The sequence below is a fragment of the Ovis aries genome, chromosome 13 (genome assembly GCF_016772045.2).
Source record: "Ovis aries strain OAR_USU_Benz2616 breed Rambouillet chromosome 13, ARS-UI_Ramb_v3.0, whole genome shotgun sequence".
Taxonomy (NCBI): domain Eukaryota; kingdom Metazoa; phylum Chordata; class Mammalia; order Artiodactyla; family Bovidae; genus Ovis; species Ovis aries.
Window position 1 is genome coordinate 41,967,550 of NC_056066.1, and position 26,925 is coordinate 41,994,474.

At 52.3% G+C, this 26,925-nt stretch overlaps 1 protein-coding gene across 2 annotated transcripts in view; it reads left to right on the plus strand.

Annotated features, from left to right (window-relative positions):
* The first annotated feature begins 13,195 nt into the window (after positions 1–13,195).
* SYNDIG1 (synapse differentiation inducing 1) overlaps positions 13,196–26,925 on the plus strand; it is a 108,757-nt gene continuing 95,027 nt past the window's right edge. Inside the window, exon 1 of one of the 2 annotated variants that reach the window (XM_042229647.2) lies at positions 13,196–13,436. The gene's annotated coding sequence lies outside the window, so the exon portion shown is untranslated. Of the gene's footprint in view, positions 13,437–13,553; positions 13,896–26,925 lie in introns of those variants that run through there. The other variant, XM_027976372.2, reaches the window with a different exon arrangement.

Below are 26,925 nucleotides of genomic sequence, written 5' to 3' on the forward strand. Positions count from 1 at the left end.
TGTGTGTGTGTGGAGGGGGGCTGGATTCTAGACCAGAGGTGCTGAGGCAGCCCCTCCCTCAGGAGCTGTTCTCCCCTCACTTCAGGCACTTCTGACCCTACTGGAGACACAGAGATGGGTCGTGTGGACCTGCTATCCTGCCCTCTGTCGTCTCCCCCGTGGGCTGAACACCCCGAGTCATGCCCCTTCTCCAGAGCCCACCTATCCATAGGTGAACCCTATCCATCTGGACAACCCTCCCCTGCCCGGCCTCACTTCTCAGGGTCCCTTTCAAACTGCCACAGCCAGGGCCATCCTGCTAAATTTATTCCTCTCGGTTTGGGGCCAGCTCCTGGCTTTCCCAGGCCATTTGGAATCCTGCAAGTTTGTTCAGAAAATCAGCACTGTCTGTCTGTCTTTGGGCCCCAGAATGTGTGTTTGGGTCTGAACGTAAGAGCAAGAGCCAAGCCGGCAGGACAAGGACAAAGATCCTCCCCCCGCCGCAGCGGATCCCCGCCCCCGCCACCTGCACACTCACACTCACACACTCACATTTTCACACTCACACACTCGCACCACTCCCAGCACTGTCCCCCCCAAGTGCCCCTCCTGGACACGCCCATTCCTCCATCCTCTCAGCCACCTCTGCTCTGTCTCCTGTTCCAGGTCCTCTGCCAGCCTCAGATTTATCTTGAAAAAAGTCCAACACCTAACCCACTTTCCAAGGGCAGGTCTAGGAGGGAATAATTGCTGTTATATAGGGCGAGCCCCGGCGGCTCTCGGGAGATGCCCTGGTTTCCATAGAGCTGGTGCTCCGCTCACCCCCTGCATGGGTGCTCAGCCCACCCCCACCCAGAACCCACTGTTGAGAACAAAGATAGAGTCCTCCCGGCGGGAAAGGGGACCCTCCTGGCCAGCATCAATGCTCAGAGGACAAAGTCTGCAGACACTGCTCATTGGCTGTGGGGCCCAAGCACAGGGATTCTTGGCAAGTGTTGAAAAGTGAGGAAGTGTTGGAACTGGGCAGCACATTGATGAAGCAGCCTTGGCTTTGGTGGGCATAGCATAGGGAAGGTCTCAAAGGAGTCCTGAGAGCAGAGCCTCTGTTGGGACTCACCTCCTAGGACCAGGGTTCCCCCACACCCCGGGAGCGGGCGCCCTGGCTGTTGTTTTGTCTTGGGGTTCTGTGCTTGATTCCAGTATGGTGTAACACGGGGTCAGGAAATCCAGTTGGTTTCAGTGCTCAGTATTAATCAGAAAGAAGGCAAGTTTGAATCCACGCAAAAGGAAGTCCCTTTGGGAAGAGGTAGATGATAGCCCATAAGTCCACCAGGAAAGAAGGGATCAAGGATCCAGTGGTTAAGACTCTGTGTGAGCTTCTAATGCTGGGGGCACAGGTTCAGTCCCTGGTCAGGGAACTCAGGTCTCAGCCAAAGAAGCAAGGGGATCAGACGAGAGAAACTTAGTGGCCTCCACAGTCACAAGGGAAGCAGACCAGAAAGCATCTTGCCCCTCCAAATTAGCTACTAATTTTTATTTTAATGTTAAACCATGGCATTATTTACCATCGAACTCCACCTATTAAGCACAGTTTAATGAATCAATCCAATATTTTTACAAGTGAGACATATTAAGAATATGAATGTATTAGTGAATCAAATGATTTGTTCAAAATAATGCGATGTGATGATGGTACATCTAATTAGAAATTAAAATCAGGAACCTGATTAGAGGCAATTGTAAAAGTATGTAGGTTTTGTTAAACAAGTAGAAGGTGGTGGGCTAGGAGAAGGCACACAAGCTATTCAGGACAGTGCTTCGCCGAAGGTGAGCAGAAACAGAGGCGAACCTGAGGCTGTGAGCATCACCTGTGGGCCTCACCGGGGTCTCAACCAGAATGCTCAGCTGTGATGTCACAGCCCCAAGGTTGACCAGGAAGATGTTGATAAATGCTTTCTCCCAGTCCAGCCACCACAGCTAACTAACCACCTCACTGAGTCTGGGCACCAAATCAAGCATCTTAATTTCCATCCCTTCCTCTGCGGATTCGTGAGGTCATAAAATAGAATCTTCTTTCTGGGGAAAAACAAAAAAAACTTTTGTATCATGAAAATATTTACCCTGATCACAAAGTTATATGGAAATAAAATAAAAAGCAATGTCTGTAAGTACACCTAGTTTTCAAGTGTTTTAGATCAAATGTTTAATGTTCTTGTGAGAGACCATCGGCCTCACCACATTGGCCTGGAACAGCTGGCTGGGCCCAAGGCCACCCCACCGGTGGGCACTGCCCACCACTCCAGAGCTCACCTGTTCTGCAGAGCACATCTCTCTTTGCTTTGCACATTCTTGGTCCTGTCTCCCCAACATCAGCCTCCTAGATTAGGAGGCCTCGCCAGGCAGAGGCTGAGTTGGAACCACACCTGTATCCTCTGCAGCACCTAAGGAGACACCCTGAACCCCTAAATGCATGCGGGAACTGTGTCTCCCACTGCCCGCTGGCCTAGAGGAGGGAGGGTTCGGTGGATTCAGACCCACCTCCAGTCACAGCCTGGAGGTCGCTCAGGACGATAACTCAGCCAGCCCAATAGGAGGATGGCCTGACTAGGGGCTAAGAAAGGAGACAGGAAAATATAGTAGAAAAGAGCCGTTGTCCCAGCCAATTGAAATTCAACAGATCCCCTGGGGATTCATTTTCTAAATGGCTTCTAATTTCCCTAAGTGTTTTGTCCTTTTCTGTCTTATATTCGGGCATCCAATGAGCAGGCCTTGGTGCCATAAATTTTTGACATTCCCTCCCTGGCAAAATCCGCTAATTATAAAACACCGCTCACCAGCAAGAGCCTGAGGGAAGAGTAAATGACTTCACTTTTGTTTTTACCATCGACTCCAGAGATGACTGTCTTCTCATCCCCACAGAGCGAGGCCATCTTCCTCCTTCCCTTTGTAGCTGGTGCTGGACGCCTGCGCTCAGCCCACAGCCCCGGCGATGGGAGGCCTGGAAACTGTCTGGCATCTCCCATTCCCGGTGACCCTCTGCAGAACGTCAGACAGTGTCCCCCCAAGGATGGGTCTCACCACCTTCTCCCAGCCCTGGGCAGCAGGAGAGGGGTCCTCCCAGATACAGGTACCCTCAGGGTTATGACCTCAGCAGGACAGGTATGAAGGACAGAGGGTTAAAGTGAGTTGAATGCCAGCGGGGGATGGTGGGGGGGGTGGCGCGCTCCAAGCACGTTTCATGAGGAGGCATTTAATCCTCCCAACAGAGAGGATTAAATGATGAAGAGACACTGTTACTGCCCCCATTTTACAGATGAGAGCCAAGGCTTGGAGAGATTAAGTGTTCGCCCAGGGTTTGTCTTTCTCTCTCTTTCACAGACACATATCTGTGCACACAGACGTGCACACACACGCATACACACACAAGCATACACACACAAGCATACACACACATATATACAGAGTCGCTAAGTGCTGGCACCGCCTTCTGATTGGGTACCTTCCTCCTGTACACAATGTCTTACCCCTCATAGCAGCCTCCTTTTGTGATCTTGGCCGCAGAGCCTCAGGAAGTTAGAACTGATAGAAACTCTAGTTCAAGTGAGAAATCCAAGCCTGGGAGAAGGTGGACAGCACACCAGAGGTCACTTGGAGAAGATTTGCCAAAGAGACAGTTGAGAAGGTGAGCAAGTCCTAAAACCCAGCATCTCAGGTGGGTCTCCCTGAATCAGCCTTGAGATGAGGCCCCACGGGCAAGTGACTGATTATAGCACAAGGCCCCGTCGGGGGTCAGGAAGGAAGCAGAAGAGACAGGAAGGGAGGCAAGCCCACCAGGGCAGGATCTCAGGGAAGGGGAGGGCATCTTGCAACAGGGAGCCTCATCGGGACCCCCAAGTCTCTGGAGGGTGGGCAGCACCTCGGGCTTCACCCTGCGTGGATGTAGGGGAGCCAGACTGTGCCTCGTTCCATCCTCACCAGCCTCCAGGGAGGACGTCGCCCTCAGGCATGTCCGGCTCTCTGAGTTCGCAGGGCAAGAAGTCCCTGTGGCCTGAGTCTTCTGAAGACAGTACCCACGCTGGCTTTAGGAACATGGTGTAGGGGGCTCTTGTTACGGCCGTCTCAGCAGAGGATCTTCAGCTCAGTTCAGTCACTCAGTGTGTCCGACTCTGCGACCCCATGGACTGCAGCACGCCAGGCTTCCCTGTCCATCACCAGCTCCCAGAGCTTGCTCAACCTCATGTCCATGGAGTCAGTGATGACATCCAACCATCTCATCCTCTGTCATTCCCTTCTCCTCCTGCTTTCAACCTTTGGAGGGTCTTCAGTGCCTGTCTTAGACCCCTCCCACTGGGAACAGCGGCAGTCGTGAGGAGCCTTGTCGGGTGTCGCAGGAACACAGATGCCATCAGAGCCCAGAGGAAACAATGAAGGGTCTACCAGGATGACTTGAAAGGAGAAGTGCAGGCCTAGGCCCAGTGGAGGGCAGCACTCACTGCTGCTCAGAGGGATTAAAACACTCGTCTGCTCGAGTGGAAGTCATATCGAGTCAACACAGTAGCATGAGGGGTCCCCCCGAGGCACCCTGAGGATACACTCTACTGCTTGTTTCTTCCAGCCATTGAAGGGGCACCTTGATCACTTCAGGGCCGTGTGGGTCTCAGGTCCATCATTCCTCCATTGCCCTGTGGGGATGCCAGGGGTCAGGGGGTAAGCCACAACCTGGAGATTAGCACCTCTACTTTACACAGAACCCAAGAAAGGATGGAACTGCCATTTCTTGAATCCAGAGCATGAGCAGGTTTTGCGCCTGCTCCTCGCCTCCAGTCTCACTCTTCCGCTCCGTGAGCCAAGTCTCCAGGGCGCTTCCCTCCTCTCCCTGCCCTGACTCTTTTCCCCTCAGACCAGTCCTCCAAGGTCAGTGAGTCAAGGTGCAGGCCATGGTCTGGAGAAAATGCAGAGTCAGGAGGCCCAGATACAAGCATCAATCTTGCCACTTGGTAAATGTGACCCAGGGGCCCAGCTGGGATATTGAAGGCCACAGGGAGCTCCAAGGGTGGCCTGTCCCACTCCTAGGAAGAGGGCTGAGCCCCCAGTTTGCAGGGAGGATGGTTGAGGTCCAGTCCCAGACCTGCGGAGCGAGAAGCTGAGGTCTAAAGCAAGAATGTGGCTCGAGGCCAAAGACCAAGGAAAGGGGGAGATAAGTAGATGGGTGAGTCGCAAGGAAGGAGAGAAGCCAAAGGAATCAGGGGCCAAACCGGGCCTAGGGTTGTGACTCAAAGCCAGGTTACTCTTCTTCACTCCACACAACAACCCAGGAGCCGCGCCTCTGCATGCAGGTCATGATGCCTGCAGAGGAGACAGCCTGAATGTGTAGCCCTGGAGCCCAGAGACCAGCCCAGTGCCCAGGGCATCCCAGCACCTTCTCCCAAAGTGGTCAGCAGATGTGCTCATCCATGTACCCAGGGCCAGAGTTCATCCACACCCCACAGCAATGCAGAGCCCAGGGAGGGGAGGGAAGGAGACACATCCCAACTGACACTGCTCCCATGACTGCTGGACCACGGCCTTGGCCAAGGTCCACCTGCCCCTGGGACAGGGATGTTATCTCGGCCTCCTCCAGATGACGGCGGGAAGACACCAGGTAATTCTCAGGTCACCATCTCAGTTTGGTGAGCAGGCTATTTATAGGAAAGTGAGGGCTCATAAGTCTAAAGCCTGGGGCTGGGGAACTGAGGAAAGGCAGGCATGCACTGCTGGCCTGGCACCTAAACTCCCTGGGCGTTCAGCATGGAGGGGAGGGCCGGCCCCCATCTCTGTGGACACCGGAGATGCTGGACACACCCAGGCTCCTCCCACTCCTCCCCACTTGAGCCCCTTGGAAGGGAAATGGGCTGAGCTGAGGTGACCTGGGGCAGCCAGAGCCAGAAGCACCAGAGCAGAAATAACCAGAGAGGAGATTCCAGAGGGAGACGGACTAGAACAGACTGTCTCAGCACAAGCCGCTGCTTATTCGGGAAGGATGGCCCAGCCTGTCCTGTGGAGCCGGGGCCGCCCCCCTCTGCCAGGTGCCACTCCCACCTCTGGCCACCCCGGCTGTGCTGGGACGTCTGTCTGCGAAATTGTGGTGTCCAGTCAGTGGAAGCCACGTGACCCAAGAGCCGCTGCCAAAAGCCCACAGCAATTAAAAACCTCCACAGAATGTTTCAAAATTATTGTTATGGCTAATTTAAGTTTTTAATTATCAAATGCATTTGCGTGGGAAGGAAAAAGCCCTATAATACACATAAATTCTAGGACATGCGTAATTTTGCAGCAAGAACACCCCATAGTATTCAAATTGTGTGCGCCCTGCTCACTTCTGCTTCTCTGCTGCTACCATGGACAGTGCCCAGGCAGCTGCAGCGGGGACCCTGGGGACAAACACAGGCCGAATAACCCCATGCTCATGGTCCTCCCCTCCCCATAGAGGCCTTGCAAGCTTGCAAGCAGAGCAGTTGAGATGGATAAAGAACGGAATAGTGCTCCAGGCAGGAGGCAGTCTGGGAAACAGACACAGAGAGGGACTCCCTTCCTGAAGGGAGGACGAGGCCCCAAGGTTGTGTCCAGGAACTGGGGATGTCAGCAGTGGGCCTGCCTGTGGGCGGACACAGTGCAGGCCAGGGGCGGATGGAGATGCACACCCGACCCAGAGCACAGAAGAAGCCCAGGGAACTTGAGATATGTCCTGAACTAGGGGCTCGCTTCATGGCACCTGTTCCAGAGAACACTTTTCTTGTGCTGTCAGCCCTGAAGTGGGTTATTGTTGTAGGCACACTCAGCCCCTGCTGTGGGAGGAGACCTTCCTCTCCCCGCACGCCCTAATATCCAGCAAGGCACGTGCAAGGCACCCCAGCAATGATCAGCTGCTAATGCGTATGACAGTCACCCAGGGGAGCAGAGCCAGGCACAAAGGGCAGGTTCCAGCATTTGTCCGAATGAGTTCCTTTGTTCCAGAAAAGAACATTCTTTTCTTGAAAAATGAGTGATAAACTGGGAATCACAAAGACGAAATTGCTTACCTTTGTGGGTTTTCCCCTCCAGTTCCACATCCTGCAAAATTACAGAAGTGGCTATTTTTGCCACAGAATTCGCTTTTTCTTTTTTTTTTTGCAGAAAAAAAAGCACAGACAGCAAATATATATATATTCTTGAGCCAAAAACGAGTTTGTAGGCCTTTTAGAAAATACCAGAAATCACGCTAATAATTAATGACATGTTCAAGTGCTTAGATCTGCACCAGCAATGTTTTCGAGGACCCCAACCTCCCAGCTTCTCGTTAGTTTAGATCAGTATACACAGTTCTTCCATTTGGCAAGAAAAACACAGTCTTCTTTCATCTGAGTGAAGGAGGTGCAGTGTCCACTTTGGTGCATGGATCGAAGTGGATTTACGAAGTCCCGTTTTGAAGCTAGTGTTTCTGAACACACTGTTGTAAATTCTAGCCTCCCAGTCCATCCCAATAGTAAGGTTTTGTAAAGATCAGCTTTCCCTAATGATTTTTCTGTCCAACCATCCTGGAACCAATCCTATTTCCAACTTTCCGCTAAAATACATTTTCTGAAAGATACCGATTATGTTGATACTATCCTCTGTCATGATAATAGATATGGGTTATGGATCATTAAATGGGTCATGGAAATGAGTCCGTAGATGAAGAAGTCACCTGCTGAGGCAGGTCAGGGGGAGCACAGAGGACCAGCGTTGCTGGCCACAAAGGTGGGACAGGGCTGGGCCATCATCTGACACCACGTATCCAGGAGAATGCGAGGCCAGATCTGTGCTCAAGTCAAGTGACAGTCCAGGAAGAAGAACTAAACTGTCCAAATCAGGAGACAGAATGGTGAGGGTGGGAGACTCTTAGTGGAAAGGGCCCAGGATAACTGCCTGGAGAAGAGGCAGGCCCTTGAACTTGACCTCTTTCCTGGTCGGTCTCTGGCTGCCCGGTGCGTATGGGCTGTTTCCTGGGAAAGGTTTAGAATTGACCCCTGCTGGACAGTGTCACCAGGCCTGCCCCTTCATGTCCCTCCATGGGTCCTGTGTGTGTCCGGTGGTCCTAGACCCACCGGGTCATCTCTCCAGGCTCTGGCTTTAAAGTCTGGAGCTGAGTGGAGCAGGAGCCCACAGGCTCACACTCTGATAGGAGAAATGAAGGCTGTCCCAGGAAGAGAGACTGAGGCATACACCGGTGTGAGTCCTGAGTGGCAAGGCCCGTGGAGCCAGGAGCCAGCAGAGGGACCCGTGGGATCTGACAGGTGTCGGCCTCGCTCAGCCTCTGTCCCCTGAAACAAAGAGGCACTTGGATGAAAGAAAACATCAATCGCCCTCTCATGTGGCATCTGAAGACCTTCTAGCAGCAGCATGCTTTGTGCCGAGAATCTAGATTTTGCCATTCCCCTCGACTTCCTTGAGAAAAGTCCCCAGCAGCCTGGCAGTCTTGCCAACTGCCTTTAAGAACAATAACCCACTGTCCCTGCCCAGGAACAGCCGGTGCACGGAGCACATGCCCATCTGTACATGGCCGGGCAGCAGATACAACAACCACAATCATTAAATGCGAGGAAACCAGGCTCCCTGCCTGAGGACAGGCGACAGCAGTGGCAGACACTTAACCCCAGGCTTGCTGAGCCCCTCACTGTGGTAAGCCCACCTTGAGGCACACCCTGTGTGAAGGCTGGCTGTTCACAGAGCCAGAAACAGACCAGACCTGAGCCCCCTCTTCACTCCCTAGCAGTGAGACCACCATGTCCAACACTCAGCCTCTTCCTCTCCTGGGGTCAGTCCTGCCACCCCCCAGGCTCTGATCAGGATTCAACAGCAGCTGATTGCAAAAATAGCCCAGATGCCTCCCATTCTCATGCATCTGATCTCCAGTGGGACCTCAAGGCCCCACCATCAAAGGCTTGAGGCCATCTCCCACCTCTCGACCTTGGGCCATGTGATGACTTTGGTCAAGGAGACCTCACTATACAACGTGAGCTTGGAAGGCCATGTGCACTGGGCCTGAAGTGCTGGGCACCACCAGCCTGGGCCCATCACCCCAGTCTGCAGTCACCACCCCCAGACAGGTGAGGAAGGCCTGGCGGGCAGCAGACCACAGATGTCCATGGGAGCCCAGGTGACACCATGGGAGTCAGAGGTGCCCAGTGGATCAGCCAGAACCACCACCCTCAGAGATGTGAGCAAATGGAGGGTTGCCATTTTCAACCACAATGTTTGGGCTGGTGTGTTTGCAGCAGCAGGTAACTGATCCACTGGACCACAGAGGTGGCTCACAATGTTAGCTTCCTGCCCTCCTTGATTCATTTCCAAGTGGTGCAAGGGAATGGCACAGATAGACTTGCTCAATGCAGAGTTTCCTCAAACCTTCAACTTGTAATTAAAAAAAAAATCTGTGAAGCACAATAAAGCTAAGCCCAATTTTTAAAAAGTGATGCGAGGGATCCAGACGCCAGACCACAGATCTGAAAGTTGGACCTGGGTTTCACACCCCACTCAGGCCACCTGAGGACCAGAGGGCCATACCAGGTGAGGGCCATACCATGTGAGCGCCATACCAGGTGAGGGCCATGCCAGGCGAGGGCCATACCAGGCAAGCGCCATGCCAGGCGAGGGCCACGCCAGATGAGGGCCATGCCAGGCGAGGGCCATACCAGGTGAGGGCCATGCCAGGTGAGGGCTGTACCAGGTGAGCACCAGGAACTCCGCTGACTCCCATGTTCTGGACTTCCGGTACATCTTTACCTGTTTTAAGCTCCCACTTCGACATTGCCTCAAAACTTTGTCTAGGTTCAGAATCTCTCTCCCTTTATTTCTGATACCAAATTCATTTTTTTCTTAGAGCCTTGCCCATCATTCCTACAATACTTTGGCCACCTGATGTGAAAAGCCAACCCACTGGAAAACATACTGATACAAGGAAAATATTGAAGGCAAAAGGAAAAGAGGGCGGCAGAGGATGAGATGGTTAGATAGCAGCACCAACTCAGTGGACACAAATTTGAGCAAACTCTGGGGAGATAGTGGAGAACAGGGGAGCCTAGTGTGCAGCAATCCAGGGAGGTGCAAAGAATCAGACAGGACTTAGCAACTAAACACCTGACTGGTCATCTTTCTGTTCTTCTGAGTCCACAAATTTCTCCTGGATGTCATCTATCAAGACAATTTATGTAATAACAGATTGGAGGGCTGGAACAAGATGAATGATACTGCCTTAAAATTGGGTATACCTTCTCGGTTGCTCTATCCTTAGTATTACAATCAGCATGTAACAAGGCTGAGCACTTCACACATTTGATCTAAAGGTGGTTTAAAAGGGTCCTGCTGAGCTGCAGGCACCATGCAGGGCACTTTGGAGGCTCTGCCTGGGGTCTGGATGCTTTCAGTTTGAGATGTGCTGAGGAGTATCTCCTACCCGAAGACCTCCAGTCCGTGCGTCCTTTCATCCTCCCGCCTGCCTCTGGGCACTAACAGCTTCTCCAGAAAGTCATGCAGAGCCTGACAGCTGGCTGGCGCCTGAGTGATGGTTCACAGCACAGGAACTGGCCCCCGACCTCTCTTAGCTCTGCGAGTTCTGTAATCACTCCTAAGAGATAAGCCTTGTCGAGAAGGTTACTTGACACCCAGGAGATCTGGTGACTCCTGCTGTGTCCCGCTGCTCGGTACGTGACAGTCCCTCTTGTGTCTTCCTATCTCAACTCTCATCACAGGGTTAACAGAGATGACGACATTCCAAGCAACACCTCGGGATCCAGGCTCAAGAGAAACTACCGTGTAGGTGTGGCTGCCTACCATCCCAGACCAGCCAGGTGCCCACCTGGCCCTTGGTGCCTTCCCCGAGCGGCCACACCTTCCCGGAGCGGGAGACACCCCTCTCGTCCTCTGAGATTCCCGGCCCTGGCAGGTTTCTCACGCAGTGAATACTGACACACAATGGAAATGCAGACAGCAAAAGGTGTCTGTGCACGTGTAGGGGTGGGATCTAGAGAAGAGCATACTTCTGGAATGCTTGAAGCTATGTGAGTGGCATGGGAGAAATGAACAACAACAACTCACCACATCACGAACTTTCCCCTTTTCCTTCAAATTACCCTCTTTCCTCAGAGACATCTAATTTTACCTATGTGACCCCCATCTAGTGCAGTCAGTTGCCTGGGATGCACTGGGACCAAAAGCCGTAATGAGAATAAAACATAGTGACCTAAGGGAGCCACCATATTCATCCCACAATGGAAGACCACCAGACTGTTTGAATGCTAAACTGAGTAAGGTGTGTTATGAAAATGAAGCCTCAGAGATTGCTCGGAAATGTACCACACTGACCCCATGTACCCACTCTCCACACGTCACCTGGAAGAGCTTGGGGACTGAGTTCTAAAGCACCAGCATGGGGTGTTCCAAAGTACCAAGGACACGACACAGAGGTGGACTGCAGAACTCCACACAGGAGGCCACTGAGAAGAGGCTCCCTTCCTTGCTCTCTGCACCCCTCACTTCTGGAGGGAGCACCACGCAGGCAGTCAGCACAGGTAGGGGTCACATGTTACACCACACTCACGAGGTACCTGCCTGCTCTATCCAGAAAAGTCCAGTGGAAAAGGCATGTCGTGCTCTGGAGGCACGGGCAGGTGCAGCTGCGCCCTACGCTGGTGTTCTCTGGAGCAGAAGACAAAGCAGGCCCCCGAAGCCAAGGCAAAGCCTGGACAAGTACAAGTGCAATGAGAGGTGAGAACCCGGGTCAGCTGTACTTCAGTGGCTGCAAAACTCCCAGGTGATAAACAGGAGTCATGCCTGTCCACCTCCAATGAGTCTAACAGTATCTGCTCAGCCCAGTGGTTCAAATGACAGAATGTTCATGACCCAGGAAAGGATCCAGGGTCAGTGGCAAATTCACAAGGGTAAGATGGCATCTTCCTCCCATCCGAGCAGTTCCTCTAGTGCCCTTTCCAGAGAGTTCCAGACCACACCCCTTTCAGGGACCTGAAGGAAGAAACCTGGCTGCACTTTGCCACCTTGCAAAGATGGAGAGGAGGTGGCTTCGGGTGGATAAAGACAGAGCACAATGGACCCGGGTCTGCTGACCCATGCCCCCATCCCCATGCCCACTTTGAGCCTTCTCTCTGGGCTGCCAGGGACCCAACAGGAGCCAGTCCCTCAAAGGGAACTTGGGGAGAGACCTATGTTCTGGCCCCACCTCCCATCCCAGCCATCCGGAAACTCCACGCTAGGCTCCTGGCAGAGGAAGAGATGCCTTCTTGGGGGCAAAGGGTTGGTGACCAGGCAGGGACAGACTGTGCACCGTGGCAGGTCTCCTGGACGAAACAGACCATGACCACCAGCACGTGGCCAGTGCCTGCCCGCCTGGCACCTCTGTGCCTGGGACAGAAATGGGCTCACAGATTCTTTCCCTAAATCACTCTTTCTGGTTATTTCTTTCGTCTTTCTCTGTGAAATCCCAGCTGAAAACACCACTTCCCCCGCCTCCCTCAACCTTGGAAATGCAGACTATCTTGGGAGGTGCCCTCCCTCCCCACTACCCACTCTCTTCATCAGGATTATGCCCACCCACCCCCATCTCCTTCTTCACCCGCCCTAGTTTCCTCTCAGTCCCCAAGGCCCAGGCAGACGTTGGGCCAGGACCCGAGTCTGAGCCCCACGCCGGGTTTCGCGAGGATGGCTGGCTGGTCAAGACTCGGGCAGATCAGGCCTGTAAAGGGGGTCCTTAGAAACCTCAAAAAGAACGAACCAGAGCCTGGGGAGGCCTTTAGGACCGAGGGGAGCCATCTCTCCTCCCAGCCAGGAGGCAAATCCGCCCCATTAGTTTCCAGGGGCCTCCCCCTTCCCCCCCAGCCTCCGTCACCCACATTCCCAGACACCGGCCCGGGCCACCTGCCAGACGCGATCCCCCGCGGGGCCCGGCCGCCCGGGGCAAAGTTGGCGGAGCCTTCACGAGGAGCCATTCCCTCCTTGCTCCTCCTCCTCCCTGCCGCCCCCCGCGCCCGTGGCCGCCGCCTCAGGCACGCGTGTCTCCAGGCTCTGCAGCCGAACCAAGCGGCGCGCCCCGGGCGCCCCTCGCCCACCCGCCCGCCGGGCGCGCGCCGCGGGAGTCTCCCCGCACCCTCTTCTCCCGGGGACCGAGGGCCGGGCTCCGCCCGCCGCCGCCGCTCGCTAGCTCGAGCCGCCCGGGCCGCCGCCGCTGCCCCGCGTCCCGGCGCTCCAGGACGCGCGGGGCAGCCGGGGGCGCGGGCGGCGAGGGCAGTGCCGAGCTGCACGGAGGGGACGGAGGGGAGGGCCGGGCGGCGGGGGAGGGAGCGGGCAGCAGAGGCGGGCGCAGGATCCCCGGCGCCCCGCGCGCTCGCTCGCTGTCTCCGGAGACGCGCGGGCCGTCGCCGAGCGCACTAGCGGGTCACCTTGTCCAGGAGGTAAGTCCCGACCGCCCCGGCCGCGCGGGCAGCGGAGGGGTCGGCTACAGTGGGGCGGGGGCCGCGGGCGGGCGGCCCCCGCGCGGGAGGGAGTCCTGGCTCCGCCTCGGAGCGCGCAGACCGGCGGCGGGGTGGCGCCGGGGTGAATCCGGGCGGTCCCGGCGGCGGGACCGGGGAGGCGCGGGGTCGCCAGGCGCCTGGGAGAATCGGAGCAAGCGAAGAAGATGAGAAAGAAGGGGCCGGGCGCCGGCAGCCCGGGCTGCAGCCTGGCGCCTCGCCACCCCAGGCACCCCGGTGGCGCCTAGGAGCCGCTGTGCAAAGTCGGAGGGAGCTGCTGAGATCGAGACCCGGGAGCGCGGTGGAGCAGGGCTGCCCGGGCGGTGGAGGCGCACGACAGGCATTGGCTCTGCGGGTCCGGGAGACCCCTTCGAGTGACTCACAGGAGACAGACGGTGGCTGGTGAGCGGGGCCGTGGCGGAGGTGGGGACCGAGGTTCATCTGGGACCGGGAAGGGAGGCGGGCTTCGCTTCACCAAGCGGAGGGAAAAAGGAAGGCAAGGGTGAGAGCGCGCTGGGGCCCGGGACTCGGGAGCCCCTCGCGGCCGCTACAGCCCGCAGCCCCAGGAGCCGCCAGCAACCGCGCGAAGAGGGCAGAGAGTGGATGCGTTTGGGGGTTCAAGTTGTGGTCACGATTTTCCTTGGTGCGATTTCTGTCTCTTCGTGCGCGCTCTCGGAGGTGAGGAGCGAGGGAATTGGGTTACAGGGAAAACTGGGCACTTTTCCTAGGGAAGGGGCTTTGATGGCGATGCGTTTGCGGCGGTTCCAGTGGAGTGGGAGCTTCGAGTCCTGCTTTGGGAAGGCTGCCAATGGGGTCGCTCGGCTTTTCTGAAGGACTAGAGAAAGGGGTCCTCTGGTCGCCTTCGTTTCCTGGGGTGGTCCCCGTGCACGCAGAGCCTTAGGCGCCTGTCACCCAGACTTCAGGTGCGCACAGCCCTTCTGCGGCGTCAGATGCTCTGGCGCCCGCCAGGCTCCTGGCCGAACTCCTGTCTGCGCCTTCTCGGCCGCGTCCTGGGTTCAGGTTCGGTGCGGCAGACACTGGCCGAGGGTTTGGCCGATTTAGCGGCCGGGAGTAGGTGGCTCCGTGCTTTAGTTAGAATCAGGCTCAGACAGTGGGGTGAGCCCCCGGGTCTGTGGATCTTGTTGACCCCTCTCCTGCTGGCCAGTGTGTTTGGTCAGAGCCCAAAGGGAGAGGCTCCTGCGCTGCGCAGACCTGCAGCCCGCGGGGTGAGCCTCCGGTAACAAAACCGGGAGCCGGCCAACTTTTCCTTGCTGAGGAGAGATCGCCGGGCAGTCAGAGTTGGTGCTGGGATGTGGTCTTTTGAGGGGCTTTGGCTCGCTAAATGCTCCGGGCAGCCAGAGTGCAAAGCCAGCCCGGCGGTGGTCTGATGTCCATTCTGGCTAGGACAGGAAGTGGCTGGAGCAGGTTTGCGATGAATTATTGCATGCTCGGTGCCTGGCGGTGGTGTGGAATGTCTTTCTGGAGATCAGACCACAGGTGCTGGCCTGTGAGGCGTTTGAGGACGAGTCCTCACCTCTCTCCCTCCCTCTCTTTCTGCAACGCCCCGGGGTCCCTCTGCTCCCAGCAGAGGTTAGTTTGTCGCTCGTCTGCTGCCCTCTCCCACCCTGCCCCCACCTACTGCATGGAAATGGAATCGCGGTCATCAAGAAGGCCTTATCAAATACAGAAAAAACTGGGGAAATCTCTGTCTGAAGTTTTTTACGATGGAGGATGTCAGTGCCCCTCCTCCAACCCTGTTGCCTCCCCTCCTGTTTACCACTCTCCTGCGAGTTGGAGGCCATGTCTGAGGAAGGGTTTGGAAATCCATTCGCAGCTCCCTTCATCGCAAAACACGGCCCCATGAATCTCCAGCTGATGACGTTTCATTTCATTTTCATGTAACCAGGGACAGAAACAACTTCTTCAAATGATTCTATGAGAAATGGGTGATGTTAAAATAGAAGCAAAGATGCCCCCATGTCCATTATGGGGTAGAAAAGAAACCTGCTAACCTCCTGGAGGCCCAAAGAGGGGAATTGAAGGAGGAGAGAGAAAAATTCAGATGCTGAGAAAAGAGACATGTGGAACAATTGCACTTGGCTTGTGCCAGTGGCCGTGCAAGGGGTAAACAGATCCCAATTAAACCAGGATAAGCAAAAGAATACGTTTCGGTTAAAAAAAAAAAAAAAACAACTTGAATCATTAAGCAATTTCTCCCACATTAAAAGTGCTGCGCTGACTTGGCCTCAGCTCCTCATTAGCTCTAATGCATATTTTCTCAGGAGTTATTACTATTGTAATAGATTAAAAAGCTCTTTTCTTATGTAAGTTTTCTATGAGAGACACTAGTCGGTGCTATCCTGAGGTTCATGAGAGTGCTGACATTTCATATCTCAATTAGAGAGCATGTGCTGGTCACCTGGCCACATCTGGAAACTGCTTGCTCTGATGGGTTCCGAGTGTGGGGTCTGTGGACTGGAGAGGGTCTCCTGGGGCCAGCCCCCGGAAACGGTGGGAGAGAGCCCCCATACCTGCACACCCTTCCCATTCCCCATGCCTCTGCACCTGGCTTTATAGAAAAGCTGCTCCTAAAAATTGCCAATAATGCGCTTGGAGGACTGGGCGGGCTTTCAGACACCTTGATAAGGTGAGCTCTTGAACCGGATCCTCAGCCAGCCTGCTGTGATGTGAATAACCAGGCCCTAGAGCAGCACCTCCCACTAGCTTTGTTCCTAGGGATGCTTTCTAAGGCCCACTTGACTTCACATTCCAGGATGTCTGGCTCTAGATGAGTGATCACACCACTGTGATTATCTTGGTCTTGAAGATCTTTTTTGTACAGTTCTTCTGTGTATTCTTGCCACCTCTTCTTAATATCTTCTGCTTCTGTTAGGTCCATACCATGTCTGTCCTTTATCAAGCACATCTTTGCAGGAAATGTTCCCTTGGGATCTCTAATTTTCTTGAAGAGAGCTCTAGTCTTTCCCATTCTGTTGTTTTCCTCTATTTCTTTGCATTGGTCACTGAAGAAGGCTTTCTTATCACTTCTTGCTATTCTTTGGAACTCTGCATTCAGATGCTTATATCTTTCTTTTTCTCCTTTGCTTTCACTTCTCTTCTTTTCACAGCTATTTGTAAGGCCTCCCCAGACAGCCATTTTGCTTTTTTGCATTTCTTTTCCATGGGGATGGTCTTGATCCCTGTCTCCTGTACAATGTCATGAACCTCAGTCCATAGTTCTTCAGGCACTCTATCTATCAGATCTAGTCCTTTAAATCTATTTCTCACTTCCACTGTGTAGTCATAAGGGATTTGATTTAGGTCATACCTGAATGGTCTAGTGGTTTTCCCTACTTTCTTCAATTTGAGTCTGAATTTGGCAATAAGGAGTTCATGATCTGAGCCACAGTCAGCTCCTGGTCTTATTTTTGCTGACTGTATAGAGCTTCTCCATCATTGGCTGCAAAGAATATAATCAATCTGATTTCGGTGTTGACCATCTGGTGATGTCCATGTATAGAGTCTTCTCTTGTGTTGTTGGAAGAGGGTGTTTGCTATGACCAGTGCATTTTCTTGGCAAAACTCTATTAGTCTTTGCCCTGCTTCATTCTGTATTCTAAGGCCAAATTTGCCTGTTACTTCAGGTGTTTCTTGACTTCCTACTTTTGCATTTCAGTCCCCTATAACAAAAAGGACATCTTTTTTGGGTGTTAGTTCTACAAGGTCTTGTAGGTCTCCATGGAACTGTTCAAGTTCAGCTTCTTCAGCATTACTGGTTGGGGCATAGACTTGGATTACTGAATGGTTTGCCTTGGAAATGAACAGATATCATTTTGTCGTTTTTGAGATTGCATTCAAGTACTGCATTTTGGACTCTTTTGTTGACCATGATGGCTACTCCATTTCATCTAAGGGATTCCTGCCCGCAGTAGTAGATATAATGGTCATCTGAGTTAAATTCACCCATTCCAAAAAAAAAAAAAAAATCACCCATTCCAGTCCATTTTAGTTTGCTGATTCCTAGAATGTTGACGTTCACTCTTGCCATCTCTTGTTTGACCACTTCCAATTTGCTTTGATTCATGGACCTGACATTCCAGGTTCCGATGCAATATTGCTCTTTACAGCATCCGACCTTGTTTCTATCACCAGTCACATCCACAACTGGGTATTGTTTTTGCTTTGGCTCCATCCCTTCATTCTTTCTGGAGTTATTTCTCCACTGATCTCCAGTAGCATATTGGGTACCTACTGACCTGGGGAGTTTCTCTTTCAGTATCCTATCATTTTGCCTTTTCATACTGTTCATGGGGTTCTCAAGGCAAGAATACTGAAGTGGTTTGCCATTCCCTTCTCCAGTGGACTACATTCTGTCAGACCTCTCCACCATGACCCGCCCATTTTGGGTGGCCCCACGGGCATGGCTTAGTTTTATTGAGTTAGACAAGGCTGTGGTCCTAGTGTGATTAGACTGACTAGTTTTCTGTGATTATGGTTTCAGTGTGTCTGCCCTCTGACGCCCTCTTGCAACACCTACCGTCTTACTTGGGTTTCTCTTACCTTGGGCGTGGGGTATCTCTTCATAGCTGCTCCAGCAAAGCACAGCCACTGCTCCTTACCTTGGATGAGGGATATCTCCTCACCGCCACCCCTCCTGACCTTGAACGTGGCCTTAGAAAGCATCACTATGAGCAAAGCTAGTGGAGGTGATGGAATTCCAGTTGAGCTATTTCAAATCCTGAAAGATGATGCTGTGAAAGTGCTGCACTCAATATGCCAGCAAATTTGGAAAACTCAGCAGTGGCCACAGGACTGGAAAAGGTCAGTTTTCATTCCAATCCCAAAGAAAGGCAATGCCAAAGAATGCTCAAACTACGGCACAATTGCACTCATCTCACACGCTAGTAAAGTAATGCTCAAAATTCTCCAAGCCAGGCTTCAGCAATGTGTGAACCATGAACTTCCAGATGTTCAAGCTGGTTTTAGAAAAGGCAGAGGAACCAGAGATCAAATTGCCAACATCCACTGGATCATGGAAAAAGCAAGAGAGTTCCAGAAAAACATCTATTTCTACTTTACTGACTATGCCAAAGCCTTTGACTGTGTGGATCACAATAAATTGTGGAAAATTCTGGAAGAGATGGGAATACCAGACCACCTGACTTGCCTCTTGAGAAACCTATATGTAGGTCAAGAAGCAATAGTTAGAACTGGACATGGAACAACAGACTGGTTCCAAATAGGAAAAGGAGTACATCAAGGCTGTATATTTTCACCCTGCTTATTTAACTTATATGCAGAGTACATCATGAGAAACGCTGGGCTGGAAGAAGCACAAGCTGGAATCAAGATTGCCGGGAGAAATATCAATCACCTCAGATATGCAGATGACACCACCCTTATGGCAGAAAGTGAAGAGGAACTAAAAAGCCTCTTGATGAAAGTGAAAGTGGAGAGTGAAAAAGTTGGCTTAAAGCTTAATATTCAGAAAACGAAGATCATGGCATCTGGTCCCATCACTTCATGGGAAATAGATGGGGAAACAGTGGAAACAGTGTCAGACTTTATTTTGGGGGGCTCCAAAATCACTGCAGATGGTAACTGCAGCCATGAAATTAAAAGATGCTTACTCTTTGGAAGAAAAGTTATGACCAACCTAGATAGCATATTGAAAAGTAGAGACATTACTTTGCCAGCCAAGGTCTGTCTAGTCAAGGCTATTGTTTTCCCAGTGGTCATGTATGGATGTGAGAGTTGGACTGTGAAGAAGGCTGAGCGCCGAAGAATTGATGCTTTTGAACTGTGGTGTTGGAGAAGACTCTTGAGAGTCCCTTGGACTGCAAGGTGATCTAACCAGTCCATTCTAAAGGAGATCAGCTCTGGGATTTCTTTGGAAGGAATGATGCTAAAGCTGAAACTCCAGTACTCTGGCCACCTCATGCGAAGTGTCGACTCATTGGAAAAGACTCTGACGTTGGGAGGGATTGGGGGCAGGAGGAAAAGGGGACGACAGAGGATGAGATGGCTGGATGGCATCACGGACTCGATGAACGTGAGTCTGAGTGAACTCAGGGAGTTGGTGATGGACAGGGAGGTCTGGTGTGCTGCGATTCATGGGGTCGCGAAGAGTCGGACACAACTGAGTGACTGAACTGAACTGAACTGAGACCAGCACCTTCATTCCTCTGCCCCCAGCAGAAAAAACCAGCGTGATCCCCAGCACCTCGCATTGGCCTTTTCAGGTCCCACGCACAATGGGGATCCTCACAGCCAAATGGGCTGGTTGAAACGCTGTGACCTGTAGTCACAGCAACATCCTGGGCTGGGCAACATCCTTGGACTGGGCAGGCAAAGGTGAGAAGATTGAAGGATAGGGTGTTGGTTTGTCAGCATCAGCACAGCCTCAGGCTAATGAGAAGAGAAACGCCTGGTCCTTTGGTGGGAAGTCACATGGGGCTGTTTGGAGGGAAAAGACTGATCAGGGGCAACATTGGGGCCACAGCTTTGACCCAGCATCACTGAGCTGGAGGGCTTGTGCCAACACGTCATAAATAAAAATAAAACATGAAAGGTATTCAGATATTAAATATTCCGAACATTGACCCAGTTCCTGCTCGTGTCACCAGAATTGGAATAATGCAGGTAGTACCCAGTGGTTTAAACAAGTGTGATTTTTCTACATTCTCTGTGCAAGATATTAGGGCATTTCACATTTTTTTCAGAGAGCTTATGTTTTAAACAGGAACAGCTGTAACTCTTTCAGCCTGGACTATATAGTTCAGTGCCCTCAGCCTGGCTTAGTTCAGGTCAGACAGCCTGAGGACTTGGTCTGGGAGGGAGGAGGAAGGGGGAAGTGGGAGGGGAAGAGGAAGGAGGGAGGAGGAGGAAGGGGAAGGAGGAGGGGGAGAAAGCGGTGAGGAGGTGTGGTCTGCCCCAGGACACCACCTGGAATTTCTGTGCCGAGACAGGCTCTGCTGTTTGCCCATTGAATGAGCTGAGCTCATTTAACTTTCCTGAGATTCTGTTTCTCTCCTCAGTGTTCTTCCCAGGGTTTTGAAAACAAAATATTAAAGGCTGCTACCGTTTTTAAATGGGAACAACTCTGGTTTAGGAGCACTTTGGTTAGAGTGTTAGGGTGTCTCTCTGGGTGAAGTTCTTGTCCCTGTGGTTCTCAGGACATAGTGTGAGCCCCAGCCTGTCCTTGCTCCCGCACCCTCCAGATTCCTGTTGGCAGGAGTCAGGATAAGGTTTGGGAGGGGGCCGCTGATCCACAGGGACATGCCCTCAGTAGGAACCTCCTGAGCACTGTCAACGTTGCTGCTGTGTGGGTTCAGAGGACGCACGTGGGAAAGGCTCATGAAAGATACCTCTAACACAACTGTGTTTAGACTCACATCAACTTAGAAAAGTTACCTTAGAAAAGTGAAGCTTGTTCTCTAGGATGAAACTCTTTTTTTTTCTTTCAGATTTTATTTTATTTATTTATTTTTTTACTTTACAATATTGTATTGATTTTGCCATACATCAACATGAATCCGCCACAGGTGTACATGTGTTCCCAATCCTGAACTCCCCCTCCCACCTCCCTCCCCATACCATCCCTCTTGGTCATCCCAGTGCACCAGCCCCAAGCATCCCGTATCCTGCATTGAACCTGAACTGGCAATTCGTTTCTTACATGATATTATACATGTTTCAATGCCATTCTCCCAAATCATCCCACCCTCTCCCTCTCCCACAGAGTCCAAAAGACTGTTCTATACATCTGTGTCTCTTTTGCTGTCTCGCATACAGGGTTAACACCAATACAGTATGCTAACGCATATATATGGAATTTAGAAAGATGGTAACTATAACCCTGTATGCGAGACAGCAAAAGGATGAAACATTTTAAAGCAGATCATCAACCAACCACAAAGTACTGCTTATCATATGTGATGATTTAGTTACAAATGTTTCGGTCAAAAGTCCAAGTCATCTTCAACCATGTTTTGACAAATAGCCTGTTAAATTGCATGAGATGAATAAAATCAAATACTAAAGGAGAACAAAAACAAATAAGCCTTGGGACTCAAGAAAACCATTAGAACTAAGACTAACACAACCAGGAAACAATATGTGTGCATAGGAAGTAATAAACAGAAAAGCTGCTTCTGAAAGACCAGCCCAGGGGACAACTCTGCACATTGGCTTACTTAAAAAGAACGTACCACCGAGTTCAATTTACATTATCCCAGAAAGGTGAGAGTTTTGCTTCTGTGGGTCAAGTCAGTGTTCAATGTAAAACATTTTGAGTTTTTAACTCCCAACCGCATCTTGTGTTCATCACAGTCATTTTTAAACATTGGTCCTAACAATGCTACAGTGACATTTTGGGGCTGTGACTCTGAGGGAGAGAACGTGGGTGTTAACTGATTGCAATCTGAGCCTTTCATCAAGGGCCTGCTTAGCTTAAATTCACATTTTTAAAACATATTACTTCTCAAACATTTGACCTGATTGAGTAATCACTTTTCAAACCTATCTTCCATTCCTTCCTTAATTTTTTTTGTTGGGAGACATCAGTGCCCAAAACAAAACCAAAAAGCAAACAAACATTTCAGACAATTAGAGCCACAAAGGTTTCATTCCATTGCCTCAGTTTTGAACCAAAGGTACTCCTAAAAGAGAAAAATACCGTACCTCAAATATGTTGAGGCTTCAGCCCTGCTCAGGAAAGCAGAGGAACAAACATATGACATAAACTTAACCTTTCTGCCCTGGTACAACATACGGTTTTTATGTGACCCTCATGATTCTGGCCTTCTCACCTTGGTGTCACGGCTCTCAGCTCTGCAGTGTTTGAAATAAAAGGGTTTGCTTTTGAGGATTCCAGTGTGATTAAGTCCTAGGTCAGGGCTGAGAAGGGCTTCCCAGATGACGCTAGTGTTACAGACCCCAGCTACTAATGCAAAAGACGCAGGAGATATGGGTTTGATCCCTGGGTTGGGAAGATCCCCTGGAAGAGGCCATAGCAGCCCACTCCAGTGTTCTTGCCTGGAGAGTCCCTTGGACAGAGGAGCCTGGAGGGCTACAGTCCAGGGTCTCAGAGGCAGACATGACTGAAGTGACTTAGCATACACGCATGCAGGGCTGGGAAACCCAGCACTAAGGCCTGGGCTTAAGCTCTCTTTAGCATCAGAAGGGCCCCACGGATGTCCAGGTCATGCCACCAAAGATTGCTACCCGTTCTTCTCTTGTTGGCAATGTCTCAGGTTGCCTTTAAATAAAATATTCACAGGGACTTGCCTAGTGCTTCAGCAGTTAAGATTCTGTGCTCCCAGGGCCAGGGGTATGGGTTCAATCCCTGGTTAGGAAACTAACATCCCACATGGCAAGCGATGTGGCCATGTTCCTCAAAAAAGAGTGGGGCATAAATTTTTTAAAGATGTAATAAATAGTAAAGGTAAAGTCTTTGCATTTCTGTAGCTAATCTTAGTATCTGAAATTTCAGCCCCAGCCCTTTCCCTCGGGTTTCCTTTAGAGGGAACATTTCGGTGCCAGTTGGGGTGAGGCTGCTGTGTCTTGCAAGCCAGCAGGAAAGGTGAGCTGAGGTGGGTCAACAGTGTGCTCTGGGTCTGAGACACCATCTGAGCACAGGGGCTGGCCCATGCCCACGGCTCAGCCACTGGTAGACTCAAGAGCCAGGCGTCTGCTCCAGACTGTGCCCAGGGTGCACGCAGACAGTGGAGAGGACCCTGCATTGGGCAAGCCCACCCTCCTAGCCCAGCCTGGAAAGGCCTTCCAAGACCCCTGGCCTGCAAACAATCCCGTCCCGTCTTCTCTCTCCCACTCTCTTCCTCTCCCTTCATGTCCTCCCTGCAAGCAGCTGCAAAACACAGGCTCCAAGCGGACGAATTAGCACGCTCACTGCCCACAGCTTTTTCTTTTCTACACTGAACCCAGAGACACAGCACGCCTGGCTCAGGTCTCCATGCAGGGCCATACCCCCAATGCCATCACTAAGAGGGATTCCTGTTAAACATTTAACTAAAGGGAAGTCTTCTCTTTTGTTCTAAGTCCATTCTCTGCCTTTCACCCTTGATATTCTGTTGGCTGTGGATGGAAGGTCCCACCTGACACGTGGGCACCCTCTTCCTTGCCCCCTTTGCTCAGAATGAGATCTCAGGGCTCTTGCTGGCATCAGCCCTAATATCCCCTGCACTCAGCACAACACACGTGCCCAGCGGCTCAGAACAGGACCACCAATGTGACCATGTCCCAGACCCTGTCATCCTCCTTTGACCCCAGTGTTCTTGGCAGGATTGTTGATCTGAGTGTTCGGCGTGCGGGGTCCTTAGCTGTAAACAGGGCCACTGAGTTTATTTGAGGCCATCACGGTCTGTTCTGAAGCCACGGAGGAAAATGGGCTGTGGCTGAATAATGCACTTTCCTTCTCTATTGCTGGACTCCAGCAGTGACTTTCCAAATCCCTTTCTGGGAAGAACATGTACTTCAGGTAATTGGGTGGTAGACATGAGTTCCTGCCCTGATTCTCATGGTCTCTGCTTGTGTGTAGGACAAACCCACCTCCCAGGGTGAGTGGCTCCAGTGAGGCTGTGACCGCTTGGCTGTGCTCACTGCCCACGGGTGTTTGATCCTGGTCCAAAGTAGAGAGGTTTCCATGTGTTCAAGTCCCCGGCCCCCACGCTCCATCCACCAGGAGAATGGACATTTTGGACACACCATCGTCCCCCCTTCCTGTTCCCCTCTTTGGCCCTCGACTTAGAAGCTCCTTGGTGGGTGTAGCTCGGGGGTCTCTGAACTCATCCCTCCTGGAGCTGCTGTGCCTCAGCCAGCTGCTCTGTGGACAGACAGCAAGACAGTGGCAGCCAGCCTCCCAGATGTGTGAGCAAAGGGCTTCCCAGTGACCTTGGTGAGGGTGGGCTCCGGAGCTATGGCCCGTCTAGAGCCGCCCACACAGCACTCCAGCTGCCTCAGGTTCCTGGGCTCCTGCCCAGATGTCCAGTCACTTTCAGATAGTCATCGCCTAGTCCAGTTTAGAAATGCAGCCCCATCACACTGTGGACTGGAGAACGCTGCCCACTGGGAGTGTGCCCGCTCCGTCTGCCATCAGCTCTTTTGTTCCACTCGGGCGTTGGAACACTGTTGGTGGGGGGTGGTGGGGAAGGGGGCAAACAGCTGTCCCTTCACTGGAGCTGTGGTCATCCCCTCTCTGCTATTGGGGAGGCACCACTGATCTGTTCCCAGGACCTTCCCAGGGCACATCTCCCTCCCCCAGGCTCAAGGGTCCCTGCTCCATCTGTAGAATGGGAGCACCATCTGTAGAATGGTCTCCACTCTTACAGCCACCCCAGCCTCAGAATCCGTGCTCCTGGCTTGTCCAGCTGGTCCCCGGGAGAAAGTATGTGACCTCTAGGGAACATGAACCCAGCCAGACCTGTGGATGTCTCTCCATCTTCAGGCTGAGGGCCTGGGAGCCTGTGGACATGTGTGGGGGCTGAGGGCAGTGTGGGCCTGACATAGAGCTACTCCAGGTGGGGCTGAGCTTGAGAGGAGAGCAGTGATCAGGGTGCCTGAGGCCTTCTGGGCTGTGAACCCTGATCCACCCACAGGCCAGGACAGTGAGTCCCACAGCCCCGCCCTCCTGGCTGCAGTGGATCCAAGACGCAGGGGAACTGGCAGCCCTTCAGTGGAAATGAGGGCTGGGGGAGGGGGGCTGGAGGGAGGAGGGAGGCGGGGCCCAGGGAGGCCAAGAGCCACCAGAAGGGCCCCTCCTCCACTTCCAGTGGCAGAGGCTCCCCGGGGGCCGGGTCTGGAACCACCGCAGGGACTCAGCCCTTGGCTTCTCCTCCCCGGTGGGCAGCCCTGCTCTCTTCTCTCGGGTGGAGCTGCTGTGCCCACCTGAGCTATGGTGGACTGGTTGCACCAAGGGGGCCCCATGGCCCAGTTGCCTTGTGAAGTAAATTGAGTTCACTCACTTGGAGGAGAAGCATCAGCGCGCGTCTGAAGGGCCAGACGGAAGCTTTCACAGCACAGCAGCTTCTTCGCGGCTTCTTCAGGGAAACCCACAGAAGCTTCTCCTGTTTGCCCCGCGTTGCTTCTCCCTCCAAGGCCAGGAAGAGAGGGTGACCATGGCAAGTGTGTGTATCATGCGGTTTTATCTGGATCCCCCATCTCGCACTTGGGGGTGAACCCCAGGGGGTTCCCCGCTGGCTCTGTGGCTCTCCCATTGCCAGAGGAAGGGCCCGGTGCATGGACCCTTCAGGGACCTGTTCCTTTGCTGTTTGTCTCAGGGTCACGTTTGCCCACCCCCACACTCAGGTTTCTTGGTGCTGTGCTTAGTGTAAAGCTCAGGACAGTAGCCTGTCCTGTGTCATCTTGGACTGACAGACACAGACAATTCCATTTTGTGATAAAAGCCAAATGGGACAAACATCACTGTGTCGTCTGTCCCTCTGTGCTGGGTGGTGGTTTCCTGGGAGGATAGTGTCCATGCAGGTGAGCAAACAGTGGCCAGGGGTGAGGGGAATCCAGCTGTGGACCACCCAGGGGGGGTGTGCCCACAGACGTCCAGGAGAACAGGTGTGTCCTGTACAACACACGACAGTCGGAGGGGAAACTGCTTCCTCTATTCCTGCAGGCTCCAGATGACACAGAGAATGTCTAAAGACATAAAACAGGGCGGGAGGTCACCCAGCGAGACCTGCTTTCTGCTCTGGCACAAGGCTTTTCTCAGGAGTTAGAAATGTCCTTAGATGCTGCCCAGAAAGGCTGGTCTTCCTAGAATTTGTATTCAGAGCTTCAGATGTTTCAACAATGCATTTCAGTGAGATGGGACTCTGCTTGCTGCTTCCCTTTCTCCTTAAGACCAATTTGGTCCCTCTCTTGGAGAATAAAACCAAGCTGAGCTCAGTTGTTTCTTGGGGGCACAGATCAGAGGGCCAACGACTCCGCTGGAGTTCAGCTCAGCCTTAGAGGACATCTTGGGAGCACAGTCCTGATCTACACCTCTCTTTCCTCTGAATCCTTCTTCCCCACCTTGACCTCCTTAGATTCCCTGACCAGGTCCTCTGGGCCAGGAAAGGTGAGCCTGGAAGGAGTCCACTGTTTGTACCCTCCTCATACTAGCAGCTGAACTGTCCTGGAAACATCACACATCTTAATTTCAAACTATACTACAAAGCTATAGTAATCAAAACAGTATTTATTGACATAAAAACAGACACATAGATCGATGGGACAGAAGAGAGAGCCCAGAAATAAACACGTGTATACGGTCAATCAGTGTATGACAGAGGAGACGAAAATGCAATAGGGAAAAGACAGTCTTTTCAATGAATGATGGTGGGAAAATTAAACAGTCACATGTGAAAAATGAAACTGGACCACTATTTTACACCACACACAGAAAGTAACTCAGGATGGGTTG